The sequence below is a fragment of the Pristiophorus japonicus genome, chromosome 3 (assembly GCF_044704955.1).
Source record: "Pristiophorus japonicus isolate sPriJap1 chromosome 3, sPriJap1.hap1, whole genome shotgun sequence".
NCBI classification, from domain to species: domain Eukaryota; kingdom Metazoa; phylum Chordata; class Chondrichthyes; family Pristiophoridae; genus Pristiophorus; species Pristiophorus japonicus.
Genome location: NC_091979.1, coordinates 130658149 through 130675701, shown reverse-complemented (window position 1 = coordinate 130675701; position 17553 = coordinate 130658149). Strand labels below are relative to the sequence as shown.

The following is a 17553-nucleotide window of genomic DNA, read 5'->3' as shown; positions in this document are numbered from 1 at the left end:
CTTCAATATTGTAAATTCCTCCCTTTTGTTGTCGCTGCTTTGCATTGCCACTAGAATGGTTCTTATTTCCTGCTCTAGCTCTGCAAAATATTGGAATACAGCTTTGCTTCTAGTAGTGAAAACACTTTGCATTTCTGTATTGGTGGTGATTGATTTCCATTGCAGTGATAACAATTCACTGAACTGCTCTCACCACCATGCTATTGACTCAGTCTCACAGCTTTAGGTTTGGCAGTGGCTTTGTGACTGTAGACCTTAGCTGCACTCGTCACTTGAGTTGGATAGAGCTCACTAGCATTCTTAAATGCCATCTCCAGAGGTAGGGCAATTTTACATACTATGTCAAATTTTAGGCTCAGAGTGTTCCGAGCCACTTGGGCTGTGTGCACTCATCCACCAGTCCACACACAAACTTATCTCACAACTCACTATCCAAAAATGTGCCAAAGTTACACTGCAAGGACAGGTTCATAAGAGCTACAATGTATTCACTGATGGTTTCACTTTGTTCTTGGATTCTGGTACCAAACTTATAGCTCTCTGCTATTTCTAAAGGCTTTGGGTCGAAATGGTCTTTGAGTTTCTCGACAATGCCTTCGACGAAGCATCCTTCGCTTTCCCTGGCGCGAGTAGGTTTGTCAAGGTTCCGTTGACATCTGGCCCGACCTCCATTAGAAAAATTGCTTTCTTCCATTCACGAATGAATTTATTTTGAGCTTGAACATTCTCATATGCGCCTTCGGTCTCAATAATGTTATTGGCCCTAAAAATATCTCTATGCACTCCATGTAAGAACTGAATGGTTCGCGAGCTCAGTCATACATGCCGAGGTTTCTGATGAGTCCCTTAGATTCAGCCATGATTGCCCCAATACCGTCAAACAATGGCTCAGAACGCTAACTGTGTACCGATTCTGCACAAGCAACAACTGTAAGTGTCACAAATTCACCTTAAACGTGTCCACTTGAAGGTTGAACACTGTGTCCTTCCATGATGCCTTAAAATGGCTTTGGGATCTCATCCTCATCGGCAAAGTGTAATATACTTGGGTAGAACGAATGAAGGACCGAGACACGACGAGTTGCTAGTCCATGTGTTTGCTTTATTAGGCCAGAGTGAATTGAGTATGCTCATACCAAACCATGTGATAATACATCACGGTGTAGTGGCATCATCTGTAACCTTTTCGATTATTTCTCCCTCATTTGCACAGAATAATAATTGTGCCTGTATTAAACGGATGCTCAAGATTGCTCGGCACTAGGGGAAAGGGGAAATTTAAAGAGCTAAACACAGATATGAGAGTTTTCCGGAGTCTTTACTTCTTTATCAAATTGTTTTATTTTTGTTACTGCCAACCACTGATTCAAATACCATGAAGGGAATTCTCCTCCATGAACCCGTCCAAAATCGGAAAATAAAGGTGGGGAGACCTACCACATCTTATGTCACTGACTGCAATTTCTATACACCCACACCCCAAAATTGCTGCTGACCATTCCTTCCTCACCCGCTACTTTCAAATGTATGTGATCCCTCCTTTCCTCCCTAGCGACCTCTGCTTCCTGGGGCGGTCATGTAAGAAGTTGCAATAGCCTCCAGGAAGCAATGGTAAAAGATGCCCCCGTGGAGGGGAGTGCCTTGTACTGGTTTCCTCTCCTTCGAGTAGCCTGAAACCGAAGGCCTGGGTCTCATTCAAGGCCCTCAGTGGGAGCTTTCCAATCTTCTGGGATTCTATCCTTTTAAGGTCCCTCGCCTCCTCTTCTGTTGTTACTGAAGTGTTCCTGCTGCAGCACCACCAGAGTTTCCTCGCTTGCATTAGTGGCTCCACCTTGATGGCGGAATCCACACCAGAACTCCACCCTAAAGCTGAGAATCTCCCCCACCCAACACAATAACAATGTATTTTGCATTATGTTTACATCATCATCATAGGCAGTCCCTCGAAATCGAGGAAGACTTGCTTCCACTCTAAAAGTGAGTTCTTAGGTGACTGAATAGTCCAATACGGGAATTACAGTCTCTGTCACAGGTGGGACAGACAGTTGTTGAGGGAAGGGGTGGGTGGGACAGGTTTGCCGCACGCTCTTTCCGCTGTCTGCGCTTGTTTTCTGCATGCTCTCGGCGACGAGACTCGAGGTGCTCAGCGCCCTCCCAGATAAACTTCCTCCACTTAGGACCATCTTTGGCCAGATGTCAGTGGGGATGTTGCATTTTATCAAGGAGGCTTTGAGGGTGTCCTTAAAACATTTCCTCTGCCCACCTTGGGCTTGCTTGTCATGTAGGAGTTCCGAGTAGAGTGCTTGCTTTGGGAGTCTTGTGTCAGGCATGTGGACAATGTGGCCTGCCCAGCGGAGCTGGTCGAGTGTGGTCAGTGCTTCGATGCTGGGGATGTTGGCCTGATCGAGGATGCTAATGTTGGTGCGTCTGCCGATGGGTGGAGGCTCAGAGGGAAGGTTCATGCGTCAGATAGGCCCAAACCTATTTTTGTAGCCGGTCAAAGGTTCACCGGGGGTCGCTTGGAGCAGCTGAGTCATCTGTGGGGAGCGAGAAGTGAGGGTCCAGCTGGAGGGACTTGGCAGCGAGGAGGTCGGCCTGGAAAGTAGGCTGCAGTTGGGGGTTGGGGGATGGGCAGTGGGCCCTTGTAGCATGGTTTAAGGGGTAGGTAAAGTGTTTTGAGGGTCAGGGTTAGGGCCAAGGGGGGCTTGGACAGTGATGGGGGGGGAGATTTGAGGGAGGGAGAAGTGGAAGATGGCAGCAGATGGTCAGAGGAAGTTTTATTCGGGGAGAGCTCCCTAGGGAGCTGCTATCCCATTTTCGTCAAGCTCAGTGATAGTACCACATCAGCTGGAAATTGTGCCTCAGTCATTAACAACTCCCAACAAACAGACTCAAGCAATATATATATATCCAAAGGAAACCAAATTCAAAAGAAACTGAAGTGTAATGCACACATCAGTACTATACTGCCTATACTAGCCCCCCGGCCTGCGAGAGAACAGCTCCGCAGGTCGGGCTATAAAAGAGCTGGAGAGGCATACCACTTCAACCTCCAGCGCGAGCTGCTTCAAGTGTGCAACGATTTTGAGATGGGCGACTGGGTGATGTCATCAAAACCCTGGTCGCCGTTTTGGAGTGTGGGTAGGAACATCGGCAAGACCCAGGTACAGAGGAGTGGGAAGGTTGGGGCAAGATGCGGTGAATGTTTATGGTGGAGGAGTGGTGAGAGATCATGGCGGAGGTGCGACAGATGAGGGTACAGGGCCCAGAAGAGCCGAGGGCCCAGGGGCAGCGCAGGCCAGCCCACACTGCGATATGTGTGCACGCTAGGTCCGTGCAACAGAGCAGGTCTCCAGTCGTCTTGGTTAATCCTTGCCACTGGACCAAGACCTAGCTCTGTTAAGCCCGTGTGGTGGCTGGTATGCAACGGTCACCACACGTTAAAAAAATTTACGCACAGGCATCTTCCACACCCTCAATTGGAGTTCAGGACTGGAACATCGGGTCCTTCAGTGAAACACCTGTGAAATCGTGGAAGCAAGTCATCCTCGTTCAAGGGACCGCCTATGATGATGACTGCCTATTTTAATAGGAAACTATGCCCTTTACCTGCAAATACTACTTTGGAGCATACAGATTTAAAATAAATCCTGCAAGAATTCTCCTGTCATTTCAATTACTCCCAATTGCAAATGTGACTGACTTAACTTTCTGCTTCACCATGCAGTGCATACCAAACTCATTGAAAGTATGGGGCTCCCACTGGAACTGAATTTGAAAGGATTGCTTCAGGGTGTAATTCCTCCTGTTGGTAATTTAATGTACCAGCATGAGTGCAAAACAGGAAATCCATTCATTAGTTATCTGGTCTAGCTCACCTGCGGTGTAAAATCCACATGGCACAATTAGTATGTCACATTTAATTTATTTTAGTGATGAGGGTCCCCTATGTAGATTATTCATAACTTTGTTGAGTTGTGAAATCATTCCCTCAAACAAAATGTAATTAGACTTTCTCTATTATCCCATTAATTATCTATGTCAATATTATTTATGAAATCATCATTAAGCAAACCAAATATTTTTAATCCTTACTCGACCCTAATGTGCATTTCCTGAAAATGACAACTTTCATTTTAAAATGTATATATAGGTTTAATTTTTAAAAGAACGCTTGAATCAGAGAAGAATTACAAGCTTTCTGGTTTTTCAATTAGAAGACCATCCCTTTAGAAATGTTCTGACTCAAACTTAAAAGTAGTGCTTTTGCAGAAAACTGTATTAGCGATTGTTCAACAGAAAACCCAATTTGATCTCTTTCACTGGAGGTCATGAGCACTGAGGGGAGTATGAATTGGAGGACATAGATGAATGTACTGTATAAACATCAGCAAAAGTGTGTATTGGATTGGATAATGAGTGGGGGAGGTTGCAGATAGGAAGTGGGAACAGAGCAGGAGAGAGAACACAGTGTCAGGAAATCTGTGTGTTAATAGAAAAAAGGATAGAGAATGAGCTGAACATGGTTTTAGCAGGAGCCCTTCTACCAAGAAGTGCATGGTGTGAGGTATACCAACGATTTTGGATATGTTTAAGGCAATGGCAACATTCAAAGTGTTGAACAGTAAAATTTTCAATGATACCTTTGAAGAAACAATCATCAAGAACATTTCCATTTCTCCAGTTTATCTACTAATGCTAAGTTCGCCACCTATTTCAATTTCAAATAAACTTGCAAGCTGTCTCCACTGTAAAGCAGATTGCTCAGGAAAGTACTTTAGTCTTTAATGCGTATAATAATGAATTCCATAAGTACAAAAACCATCAAGATTGACCAACTGTTTTAATTATTTACTATTTCCAATCTGGCAATTTAAACCTTTCTTCCAGCCAAGGCATTATGATCTAATTTCATTAAATGATTTTTATGCATCAAAACAAGTTTTGGTAAGCACGTATTTTTATTTAAATGCAGCTTTGATATAGCCATAAGTACAAGATTATAAGGTAGGTTTTCTGATCATCTATGCCAGTTGCACAGGTGCAGAAAGGTCTGGGGATCAGAAAACTGGGGGAGCAAGCCACACTTACGGTTTGCTCCTCGTTACTTCTGCGAATGCTTGTCCATTTTTGGTGTTAGAGTGCTTGCACATATTTCATGTCTTAGCCCCAGTAAGGCCCCAGAATGCAGAAATATTTGAATGAATGCTTGATGCAATTTCTTAGCTTCTGCACCAGGGTTGCATTTTTCCCCTACAGAGCCCATTTGGACAGGTGCAAGGGAGGATATACAATGTATGTTTAAGAACTTAAAGAGGAGCAAAATAGTGCCATGAGATCTTTTACATCCACTGAGAAAGAGGCAGGGCCTCGGTTTAATGTCTCATCTGAAAGACAGCACCTCCAACTCCCTCAGCACTGCACTGCAGTGTCAGATTATTGTGCTCAAGTTTCTGGAGTGGGACGTGAACTCACAACTTTCTTTCTTAGAGGTGAGGGTGCTACCCACTGAGCCATAGCTGACACTCTAAATATTGTCCTGGCCAATATTTATCCCTTAAATCAACATAACATAAACAGATTATCTGGTCATTATCACATTGCTGTCTGTGGGAACTTGCTGTGCGCAAATTGGCTGCCGCGTTTCCGACACTACAGCCTTCAAAAAGTACTTTATTGACTGTAAAACGCGCTTTGGGACATCCGGTGTTTGTGAAAGGTGCTATATAAATGCAAGTCTTTCTTTTTTTAAAGGGGAGCAGACCTTGCCATCTGCTGCAAGGACACCTGCAGCCCACCTGTCAATGGCAGACAAGGTTACCACTGCTCTCAACTTTTCTGCCTTTGGCTCATTCCACAAACACTTCTCTATCAGCAAATATATGTATTAAGCAGGGGACTGATAACATGGCTCACACTTTCATTTCCCTTCCCCTGTAGAGTAACAGGTGCCTGACATGATTGCCAAATTTCACCTAAGTGTTGTATTTGAGAAAGCACAGGGGGTCATTGATAACATCCATGTAGCCATTCAGTCAGCAGGTTCCTGCTCCTCCTTTGCCATCAGAACTTGCTCTTTCTGACGAGTGCAGTGTGACCTCCTCTTGCTCACTATTTCATCCTCTGGAAGATATGTGACTGTGGTGATATTTGCAACTGTTAATGAGAGGGAGACAGGGTGCCAAGTGTTGCTGTGTTTTTCCAGGCTACTGTCAGTGCTGACAGGCTGCTCTTCCAGGCCTACAATGATACAAAAGGACCTAACTATTAGAATGCCAGCTCCAGGAAATACCTTCAATTAGAGATTACCTTGCAATGTACTGTATGCAATGTTTGTGTGGTTGTGTGAATATCTGTGAAACTGCAAAAATGTAGCTGAAAAAGATATAAGAGTAGGGTGACACTCACCTTACCTCCATGTTTGAATATGCAAGAATGTTCATGGTGGCCTCCTCCAAGGAAGTTATGGGTGTATTATTTCTAAACCCTTCTGTAGTTCAGATCTGTTCCTTCATATTAGATGTAATTTTTTTATAAAAACAGAGAAATATTTTTGAGATGTTATAAGTTTGAAGGAATGACAGACATATGACCAACCCATAGCCAATCCTGTGCATCAGTACATGACAAATGATTTGAACAGCCTTAAATGGGCACAACAATAACTAATTTATCAGCACAGAGGCCTGCCCTAATCTGCACATGAGTTTGGGCCAGTTCGAAATTGGTCGGGCCTTTATTTAGATGGCTGTGACAGCTGGCTGAAATAAGCACAGACCACATTTCAATATTGAAAATTTCAAGCTCACTGAGAAATTCTAAATCACCCATGATTTGAACACTAATTTTTCCCTTCACTTTCTGTAAATTGTCTATTAATTTTGTATATAAAATACTTGGGGCTAGATTTTCGGTTGTCTAATGCTTCAGTTAGCAGCCAGAGGGGACGGCAATGGAGGGGTAAGTGGTTACCGACTGGGAGCACAGTGTTTAGCGTCCCTACCGAAAATTCATTCGAGGCTCACCGGGGATGCAAACCAGTAGCGCCTGGCTGCTGATGATCACTCCGATCATGAGGATCATTCCGATATTCCTGGTGCAATGCCCATGTTTGCGCCCTGGTCGTAAAATTAGTGGCCACCAAGTAAAACATCTGGAATAACTGTCGGTACAGGCTTGCACACTTCCCTCGGAGGTCACAGTCAGTGCAAAGTTTATACAGAGCATGGTGCATGAGCCTCCGAGTTTGTAGCGGCAGGCAGACATAACAGTACAGGTTGAAAACAAGTGATTTTGAAAACTTTAATGTATGCATTACTCTGCCTTTAAGACTCGGATGTCTGATTCGGAGTTCCACGCGTGCACAATGGGGCCGCCAAATTTATCCACCAAACATTTGTTAACATCCCCCACCCCCACTCCCAGCTCTAGTGTGCAACAGCTGATTTAGCTCCCCTGTCAGCTCCGTGCCCGATTCTGACAAATTTCTGGCTGGAGGATGCAAAATTACCGCTCTGCCTGGGTTACCACCACAAATGAGGCGCGACCAAATTTCCCCTCCTTGGAGTCATTCCTGCTGATGGTTTAAACATTTTCCAAACAGATGTTGGCAAATGTGATAGAACACTGCTCTACATTAATCTAGGGACATCTTTTTTTTCCAACACACAAGATCTCCAAACATTTCCAAGAGAATAACTATGATATGAATCCCTTGTACTCCAGTTAACAGTGAACCCACATACTTTAGCCCAGAGGAAGCAGTAGTGCAACACTACCAACTGAGCAAAATAGCTGATGGCACTGGAAACTAATTCTGTTGACATGTCATTCTACAGCTCTCACAGATTTTTGAAAGAAGTAGTTGAATCTGTTCTCTATACTTAGCTAATTAACAAACAATTAAAATTTCATTTGAATACTAGGTAATCTCTAAGGTCTTTTTGAGGCATTAATGTTGAAATTTACTTTTCAGAGCTGATTGGCAAATGGTAAGTGACAGTTAAAAACTTGGAATGTTGCCCTGATGGCTTATTGGGTAATGACACTGTTTGGTATATGCACTAAATTATACAAATAGGAAGCACTTAGATCCAATTTCCACTCTCTCAGCTAATGAATGCTAGAACATTAGTAATCAGTAAACTAAATATTTTAATCTGTGGCAGTAGAAAATAGAGGTAGCTGTTCTCAACTAATGCCCAGCTTGCGCTCTACAATTGGTCTCAGCACCCTGGACTTAGGGAGGGGAAAAAAACAATCTAATTTCCTGCTCCTTACTGTTATCCAGTAACTCTTACTAAAAGACACTTAAATTACTAGAAACTGTGCAGCTGGTTAAAAATCATTAATACGAGTATGCAAATTTCATTTTAGCATTTTCAGTTGCAATTCAAGGAACCAGTGAAACATAGAAACATAGAAAATAGGTGCAGGAGTAGTCCATTCGGCTCTTCAAGCTTGCACCACCATTCAATAAGATCATGGCTGATCATTCATCTCAGTACCCCTTTCCAGCTTTCTCTCCATACCCCTTGATCCCTTTAGCCGTAAGGGCCATATCTAACTCCCTCTTGAATATATCCAATGAACTGGCACCAACAACTCTCTGCGGTAGGTAATGCCACAGGTTAACAACTCTCTGAATGAAGAAGTTTCTCCTAATCTCAGTCCTAAATGGTCTACCCCTTATCCTTAGACTGTGTCCCCTGGTTCTGCACTTCCCCAACATCGGGAACATTCTTCCTGCATCCAACCTGTCCCATCCCATCAGAATTTTATATGTTTCTATGAGATCCCCTCTCATCCTTCTAATCTCCAATGAATACAGGCTCAGTCGATCCAGTCTCTCCTCATATGTCAGTCCTGCCATCCCGGGAATCAGTCTGGTGAACCTTCGCAGCACTCCCTCAATAGCAACAACGTCCTTCCTCAGATTAGGAGACCAAAACTGAACACAATATTCCAGGTGAGGCCTCACCAAGGCCCTGTACAACTGCAGTAAGATCTCCCTGCTCCTATACTCAAAACCCCTAGCTATGAAGGCCAACATACCATTTGCTTTCTTCTCCGCCTGCTGTACCTGCATGCCAACTTTCAATGACTGATGTACCATGACACCCAGGTCTCGTTGCACCTCCCCTTTTCCTAATCTGCCACCATTCAGATAATATTCTGCCTTTGTGTTCTTGTCCTCAAAGTGGATAGCGTCACATTTATCCTCATTATACTGCATCTGCCATGCATTTGCCCACTCACCTAACCTGTCCAAGTCACCCTGCAGCCTCTTAGCGTCCTCCTCACAGCTCACACTGCCACCCAGTTTAGTGTCATCTGCAAACTTGGAGATATTACACTGTGGTGCTATTACAGTGAGGTGCAGAACCATTTTTTTTGCCTGTACATTTTAACTATTCAAAGTAAACTCAGTGTCATAATACTTGTAATAGCCTTACTGGAGCTATGAATGTGTAGGATTGAGCTTGACTATGATGCCTTTCATCATCAAATGAGCTCCCAACATTTAGTCCGGAATTTTGCAGGGTCTCAGCGGGTGCGATTGATGGTGGGTCGGGTGGGAAAGTGTTTTTTATTTACAGCGGGTCGGGACACCGTTGTGAACCCGCCGCCAGGCACCTTTCCCAATATCAGGTCCATCAGCGCTGAGACAGGCAGCGGTGGGGGCACCAATTTAAGTTCATTATGACTTTGTTTAGACGTAATTAAGAATACAATTTAGCTCACCTTTTGACTTTATGTGCTCGCCCATGGGGTCCTTGCTGCTCGAGCATCACGTTAAGTTGAGGCGGGAGATGAATGGCAATTGAATCAGCTGATTACTTGACCGCTTGAAATGTGCTATAAATGCTCCCACCTCACAATTGTTCACTTTCCAAGCTCAGACGCTGTTGCTTACTCCATTTGGAATACAGATTGAGCTTTATGCAGGTTGCAAGTGTTTGGAGCAAACTTTCTATCCAGTGTCACGTCATTGGAACAACCTCTCACCATTGACAGAATGCTTCTATCATCTCAACTACACCTGCCATCTATTCCATCACCCATTATACTCTCTCACCTTGGTCCTCAGAATCCCGCCACAATCATCCACAACAACAGCAGCACCAGGCACACCAGTAGCATCACCAACAACACCAACCTTCTCCGATCAACTGATGCTGCACAGAACACAGGACATCAGCACCTGAGCACATTGCTGCCCAGGGGGCCAGGGATGGCCTCACCATGGCCAGATTTACTTCACTTGATGATGTATACCCTGGCTGCCACATGATGCACCAGGTTGGCACCACGCTACACCAACACCATAAAGCATCCCAACAATACCCAAGCCATTCCTTTCAAACTCAACCATAGTGGGGTGTACTGTTATGTCTCACCATTCACTGCAACTCACTAAGCCAAGCTCACTTCCAAAGGATCATACAAATAATTGAAAATAAAGGTTTCATTGTTTGACAGCACATGAACAGAAACTTTACATGAACATTGGATAAAATACCCAAGGGCCTACCCTTGTGTTGTTAGTTGTTATAATTGCACTAGGATCAGGGTGAGTGTGACGGGTGGCTAATGAGATGGGGATGTGATAATGTAGACAGAGTGCAGATGTAAGGTATGTTGGCATGAGCAAGGTTGTGCAGGAGTAGGGCAGGGAAGGCAGAGTGATGGGGATGTGATGAGAGGCACAGCAGGATGAGGTTGAGTGTGGCTTTGTACTAACATTTTGTGATCTACTGAGATCATTGAAACATTTGCGGCACTGCACCCAGATTCTCCTGACCAAATTGTTACTTGTGCCCTCCTCTGCAATGTGCAACCAGGCTCTGTTGATCAAGGGTGGTCTCTTCCACTCATGGGAAGGGAAGAGGACCTCCCTGCATGCTGTAAGTCATGGGAAAGCCTGGGTGCAGCCCTGTGCCTTTGTGCAGTCATTGCAGTGTTTGCAGAACTTCAATGCTGTAGAACACTGACAGCAAAAATGACAAAATACATTTGGACATGATCCCTTTAAGGAAACCGGCTGATGGCATGTCATCAAATGACGTCACCAGACCTGCTTCCTCTAATTGGCCAGGAAATGTGTTAGGCGGGTTTAACAAGCCCCATCAGGGGAAATTCATTTTCCAGAGCGGGCCGGAGCCAGCAGCAGGGTTAGGACCAATGTCACCCGACCCAGACCCAACAAGGTGAGCAAAATCCCGGCCTCACTCTCCAGGCTCACATATGAAAATGAATTGTTTCACATGGACCACGATTGATGCTGATACCTTTGCGACCATATCTGAGGGTAAATCAGCACTTTCTCGAGAAAAGAGCAATAAAGAGAAGAAAATTGTGAGAACAAACTTGGAATCACAGAGTCATGAAAGCAGAGATTAAGCTTATGGTAGAGAAGGCAATGATTAGGAGAATATCCATTTTTGGTAATGCATTGAATCTACCAATCTGCACAAAGAGAGATTTGGGAGAAGGTTGTTCAGCAATCTCCAGAAAGAAAGAAATAAAAAGAAAGACTTGCATGTATATAGCACCTTTCCCAACCACCAGCTGTCTCAAAGCATTTTACAGCCAATTAAGCACTTTTGGAGTGTAATCACTGTTGCACTATGGAAATGCAGCAGCCAATTTGCACACAGCAAGTTCCCACAAATAGCAGTGTGATAATCTGTTTTTGTTATGTTGATTGAGGGATAAATATTGGCCAGGTCACTGGGGATAACTCTCCTGCTCTTCTTCGAAATAGTACCATGGGATCTTTTACGTTCACATGGGGGAGCAGATAGGGCCTCGGTTTAAAGTCTCATCCGAAAGACGGCACCTCCGACAGTGCGGCACTCCCTCAGTACTGCACTGGAATGTCGGCCTAGATTTATGTGCTCAAGTTTCTGGAGTGGGACTTGAACCCACAACCTTCTGATTCAGAGGCGAGTGCACTACCCACTTTTCTTTCAATATTTATTGAACATTAAAAATAGTTACTGTCATGTATGCAACTTTCACACAACTGTAACCTTCATGTAACTGTAACCTTCATGCAACCACACTGTATATATGTCCTGGATATGCACACCTTGACCACAGGGGGTGAACTTGTGGGAGACACTCCTCACCTGGGCACTCAGGTATTTAAAGGGAGGTCCCACGCAGGGTCATCACTTCTTGGTCCTGGGAATAAAGAAAGGTCACACAGTGACTGTGTCTGCAGTACATGCCTCGTGTGATTCAGTAGCAAGGTGCAGGGACACCACAGTTACAACATCGTGATCATTCCATTGGATCATACAAGTCCATTCCACCAATCTGCACAGCCAGTCTTCTAACACGTATTAACATCAAAACCTGAAGTTTAATTTGTCTTGCGTAACATATATTAATCTATTGTATTTAAAAACTAATCATAACATACTATCTTTCAAATTCCTTTCTGAATACAGCATCCGCAGAGCCTTAGAATGATCTTTTGGCTTATATTTAAAATGCTCAGGTTTATTCTCCCCCCCTTAAAAAACAGAGCATGCCTTCTTTGCAAATCTAGCAACACTGAACATTAAATTAATTGCCGCTCAGCTAGACTCGAGCAGACTCTCATGCAATCCTGATCTCAAAATTGAATCCTACAGGATTCCCATTCTTGAACTTTGGTCCCCGTCCAGCAAGAAAATCTCACACAACTGTCGAACATAGTACGTAAAATCCTTTAACTGCAGACATAACACCAATAAATGGGACAGAGTCTCATCCCGTGTCCCACACATTGGGCAAATTGCCACCTCTATTCGTCCAATCTTATAAGAACATAAGAAATAGGAAGAGGAGTAGGCCAAATGGCCCCTCGAGCCTGCTCCGCCATTCAATAACATCATGGCTGAATTTGGCAGAGGAGGACAAAGGGTTTAACTAGGAGGGGGAAAATAGAGTGTCAGAGGAAGCTTGCCAGGAACATAAAAACTGATTGCAAAAGCTTCCATACATATGTGAAGTGAAAAAGATTAGTGAAGACAAACATAGGTCCCTTGCAATCAGATTCAGGTGAATTTATAATGGGGAACAAAGAAATGGCAGACCAATTGAACAAATACTTTGGTTCTGTCTTCACGAAGGAAGACACAAATAACCTCTGGAAATATTAGGGGACCGAGGGTCTCGTGCGAAGGAGGAACTGAAGGATATCCTTATTAGGCGGGAAATTGTTTTAGGGAAATTGATGGGATTGAAGGCCGATAAATCCCTGGGGCCTGATAAGTCTGCATCCCAGAGTACTTAAGGAAGTGGACCTAGAAATAGTGGATGCATTGCTGATCATTTTCCAACAGTCTATCGACTCTGGAGGGTAGCTAATGTAACACCACTTTTTAAAAAGGGAGGGAGAGAGAAAATGGGTAATTATAGACTGGTTAGCCTGACATCAGTAGTGGGGAAAATATTGGAATCAATTATTAAGGATGAAATAGTAGCATATTTGGAAAGCAGTGACAGGATCAGTCCAAGTCAGCATGGATTTATGAAGGGGAAATCATGCTTGACAAATCTTCTGGAATTTTTGAGGATGTACCTAGTCGAGTGGACAAGGGAGAACCAGTGGATGTGGTGTATTTGGACTTTCAAAAGGCTTTTGACAAGGTTCCACACAAGAGATTGGTGTGCAAAATTAAAGCACATGGTATTGGGGGTAATGCACTGACGTAGATAGAGAACTGGTTGGCAGACAGGAAGCAGAGAGTCGGGATAAAGGGCTCAGTGCTGGGACCCCAGCTATTTACAATATACATTCATGATTTGGATGAAGGAATTGAGTGTAATATGTCCAAGTTTGCAGATGACACTAAACTGGGTGGCAGTGTGAGCTGTGAGGAGGACGCTAAGAGGCAGCAGAGTGACTTGGACAGGTTAGGTGAATGGGCAAATGCATGGCAGATGCAGTATAATGTAGATAAATGTGAGTTTATCCACTTTGGGGGCAAAAAGACGAAGGCAGAATATTATCTGAATGGTGGCAGATTAAGAAAAGGGGAGAGGCAACGAGATCTGGGTGTCATGGTACATCAGTCATTGAAAGTTGGCATGCAGGTACAGTAGGCGGTGAAGAAGGCAAATGGTATGTTGGCCTTCATAGCTAGAGAATTTGAGTATAGGAGCAGGGAGGTCTTACTGCAATTGTACAAGGCCTTGGTGAGGCCTCACCTGGAATATTGTGTTCAGTTTGGTCTCCTAATCTGAGGAAGGATGTTCTTGCTATTGAGGGAGTGCAGCAAAGGTTCACCAGATTGATTCCCGGGATGGAGGACCGACATATGAGGAGAGACTGGATCAACTGGGCCTTTATTCACTGGAGTTTATAAGGATGAGAGGGTATCTCATAGAAACATATGAGATTCTGACGGGACGGGACAGGTTGAATGCGGGTAGAATGTTCCCGATGTTGGGGAAGTCCAAGACCAGGGGTCACAGTCTTAGGATAAGGGGTAGGCCATTTAGGATTGAGATGAGGAGAAACTTCTTCACTCAGAGAGTTGTTAACCTGTGGAATTCCCTACTGCAGAGAATTGTTCATGCCAGTTCATTGGATATATTCAAGAGGGAGTTAGATATGGCCCTTACGGCTAAAGGGATCAAGGGTTATGGAGAGAAAGCAGGAAAGGGGTACTGAGATGGATGATCTGCCATGATCTTATTGAATGGTGGTGCAGGCTCGAAGGACCGACTGGCCTACTCCTGCACCTATTTTCTATGTTTCTATGTTTCTATGATCATCGACTCAGTTCCACTTCCCCACCCGCTCCCCATAACCCCTTATCCCCTTATCGTTTAAGAAACTGTCTATTTCTGTCTTAAATTTATTCAATGTCCCAGCTTCCACAGCTCTCTGAGGCAGTGAATTCCACAGATTTATAACCCTCTGAGAGGAGAAATTTCTCCTTATCTCTGTTTTAAATGGGCGGCCCCTTATTCTAAGATCATGCTCTCTAGTTCTAGTCTCCCCCATCAGTGGAAACATCCTCTCTGCATCCACGTTGTCAAGCCCCCTCATAATCTTATAACTTTCAATAAGATCACCTCTCATTCTTCTGAATTCCAATGAGTAGAGGCCCAACCTACTCAACCTTTCCTCATAAGTCAACCCCCTCATCTCCGGAATCAACCTAGTGAACCTTCAAAGCAAGTATATCCTTTCGTAAATATGGAAGCCAAAACTGCACGCAGTATTCCAGGTGTGGCCTCACCAATACCTTGTATAGCTGTAGTAAGACTTCCCTGCTTTTATACTCCATCCCCTTATATAAGACCATCATGGTAAAAATCCAGTTATGAGCCAATTTGAAATCTAGTTCAATCCACTCTGGACATTAAAATTCGCCCACACTCCCTTCCAAAAGCTGTGGGGATATACTCTACCTGTTAAGTATCGAATAACTCCACGAGGCTAAGTACGGTGAGCTAGTTCAGGTATGACCTTACTCCAGTTTATTTATTCTCAAAATGAGGATTCAACATGGCTGCCAACATTATATACACGGCTTGCATGTGTCTGCCAGTGAGCATTAGGACTCTGACAGTCACGCCCTCCGGTGGCAGGTAAAGCCCAGTTAACATACATAACATCATTCCCCCCAAAGCTCTTGGTGCAGGTTGTCTTTACAAGTTGTGACGCTCCGGGGCCTTCTGCTCCCTGGTTGATTGCCTCAGTTTGAACCCAAGCTTGGATGAGTTAGTCGGACCATTGCTGCATTGCGGAGCAGTCGGTCTGACAGGACTGTCGGGGATGTAGGTTCGTCTTCGTGAATGACACAATGGTCAACTGATGGTTGGATGTGTGTTGGTTGGTCGATGATGATGTCATCTTCAATTTGTTCTGGGTTGTCTGTGAATCGCAGTTTGGTTTGGTCGATGTGCCTCTTGCACGTTTGGTCATTTAGCAGTTTGACTACAAACACCCTGTTCCCCTCCTTGGCCAAAACCGTGCCACCAACCCACTTTGGACAATGATCATAATTCAGGACAAACACAGGGTCATGAACAGCAATGTCACGTGATACGACCGCGTGATTGTGGTACCATTGCTGCTGGTGCCTTCTGGTTTCGACGTGATCATTGAGATCTGGGTGAACAAGGGAGAGCCTGGTTCTTGAGGCCTTTCTTCATTAACAGATTGGCAGGAAGGACCCCGGTGAGCGAATAGGGTCTCGTCCGGTAACTGAGCCGAATGCGGGACAAACGGGTCTGCAGGGAGCTGTGAGTCACGCGTTTTCGGCTCTGCTCAAAGTTTTGGACAGCCTGCTTCGCTTGACCGTTAGACGCGGGTTTGAAAGGGGCAGACTGACATGCTTGATGCCATTACGGGTCATAAACTCATGGAACTCCGAACTGATGAAACACGGTCCGTTGTTGCTGACAAGGACGTCGGGCAGGCCATGAATGGCGAACATGACCCGGAGGCTTTCAATAGTGGCTATGGAAGTGCTGGATGACATAATTACGCATTCAATCCATTTGGAGTAAGCATCCACTATCACTAAAAATATTTTGCCGCTAAAGGGGCCGGCAAAATCTATGTGGATCCTTGACCACGGTTTGGATGGCCATGACCACAGACTCAGCAGAGCCTCCATAGGTGCATTACTCAGTTGCATGCAAGTGTTGCACTGATGCATGCATGACTCCAAGTCCGAGTCAATGCCGGGCCACCAAACGTGAGACCTGGCAATGGCCTTCTTCATGACAATGCCTGGGTGGGTACTGTGTAAATCTCACACAAAAGTTTCCCTGCTATTTTTTGGCATAACAACATGATTACCCCATAACAGACAATCAGACTGAATAGACAATTCAGCTTTGCAGTGGCTATAAGGCTTAATTTCATCCTGCATTTCCCTGGGAATGGCAGACCAATTTCCATTTAGGACACACCTTTTTATGCTTGACAGTACAGGATCCTGGCTCGTCCAGGTCCTAATTTGGCGAACCGTGACAGGTGACCCCTTGCTCTCGAAGGCATCCATGAGCAGCAGCAAGTCTGCGGGCTGCAGCATTGTGGGCAATTGTGGCAGCTAAGCACATCAGCACAGTTTTCAGTGGCTGGTCTATGGCGGATGACATGATCATAAGCGGATAATGTCTGTGCCCATCTTTGAATGCGGGACGAGGCATTGGTGTTTATACCTTTGCTGTCAGAAGACAATGAAATGAGCGGCTTGTGGTCTGTTTCAAGCTCAAACCGAAGCCCAAACAGGTATTGGTGCATTTTCCTAACCCCATATACACATGCTAAAGCCTCTTTCTCTACCATACTATAGGCTCTTTCAGCCTTAGACAGACTTCTGGACGCGTATGCAACTGGTTGGAGTTTGCCTGATATATTGGCTTGCTGGAGCACACAACCGACCCCATATGATGAGGCGTCGCAGGCCAGCACTAACCGCTTACATGGGTCATAGTGTACCAGTAATTTATTGTAACATAGCAGGTTCCTGACCTTCTCAAAGGCTCTGTCTTGAGATTTGCCCCAAACCTAGTCATTACCCTTTCTCAGCA

At 44.6% G+C, this 17553-nt stretch overlaps 1 pseudogene; it reads left to right on the top strand.

Moving 5' to 3' along the window:
• Positions 1 to 568: 568 nt before the first annotated feature.
• The window catches only part of LOC139254366 (putative nuclease HARBI1), a 33436-nt pseudogene continuing 16451 nt past the window's right edge, over positions 569 to 17553 (top strand).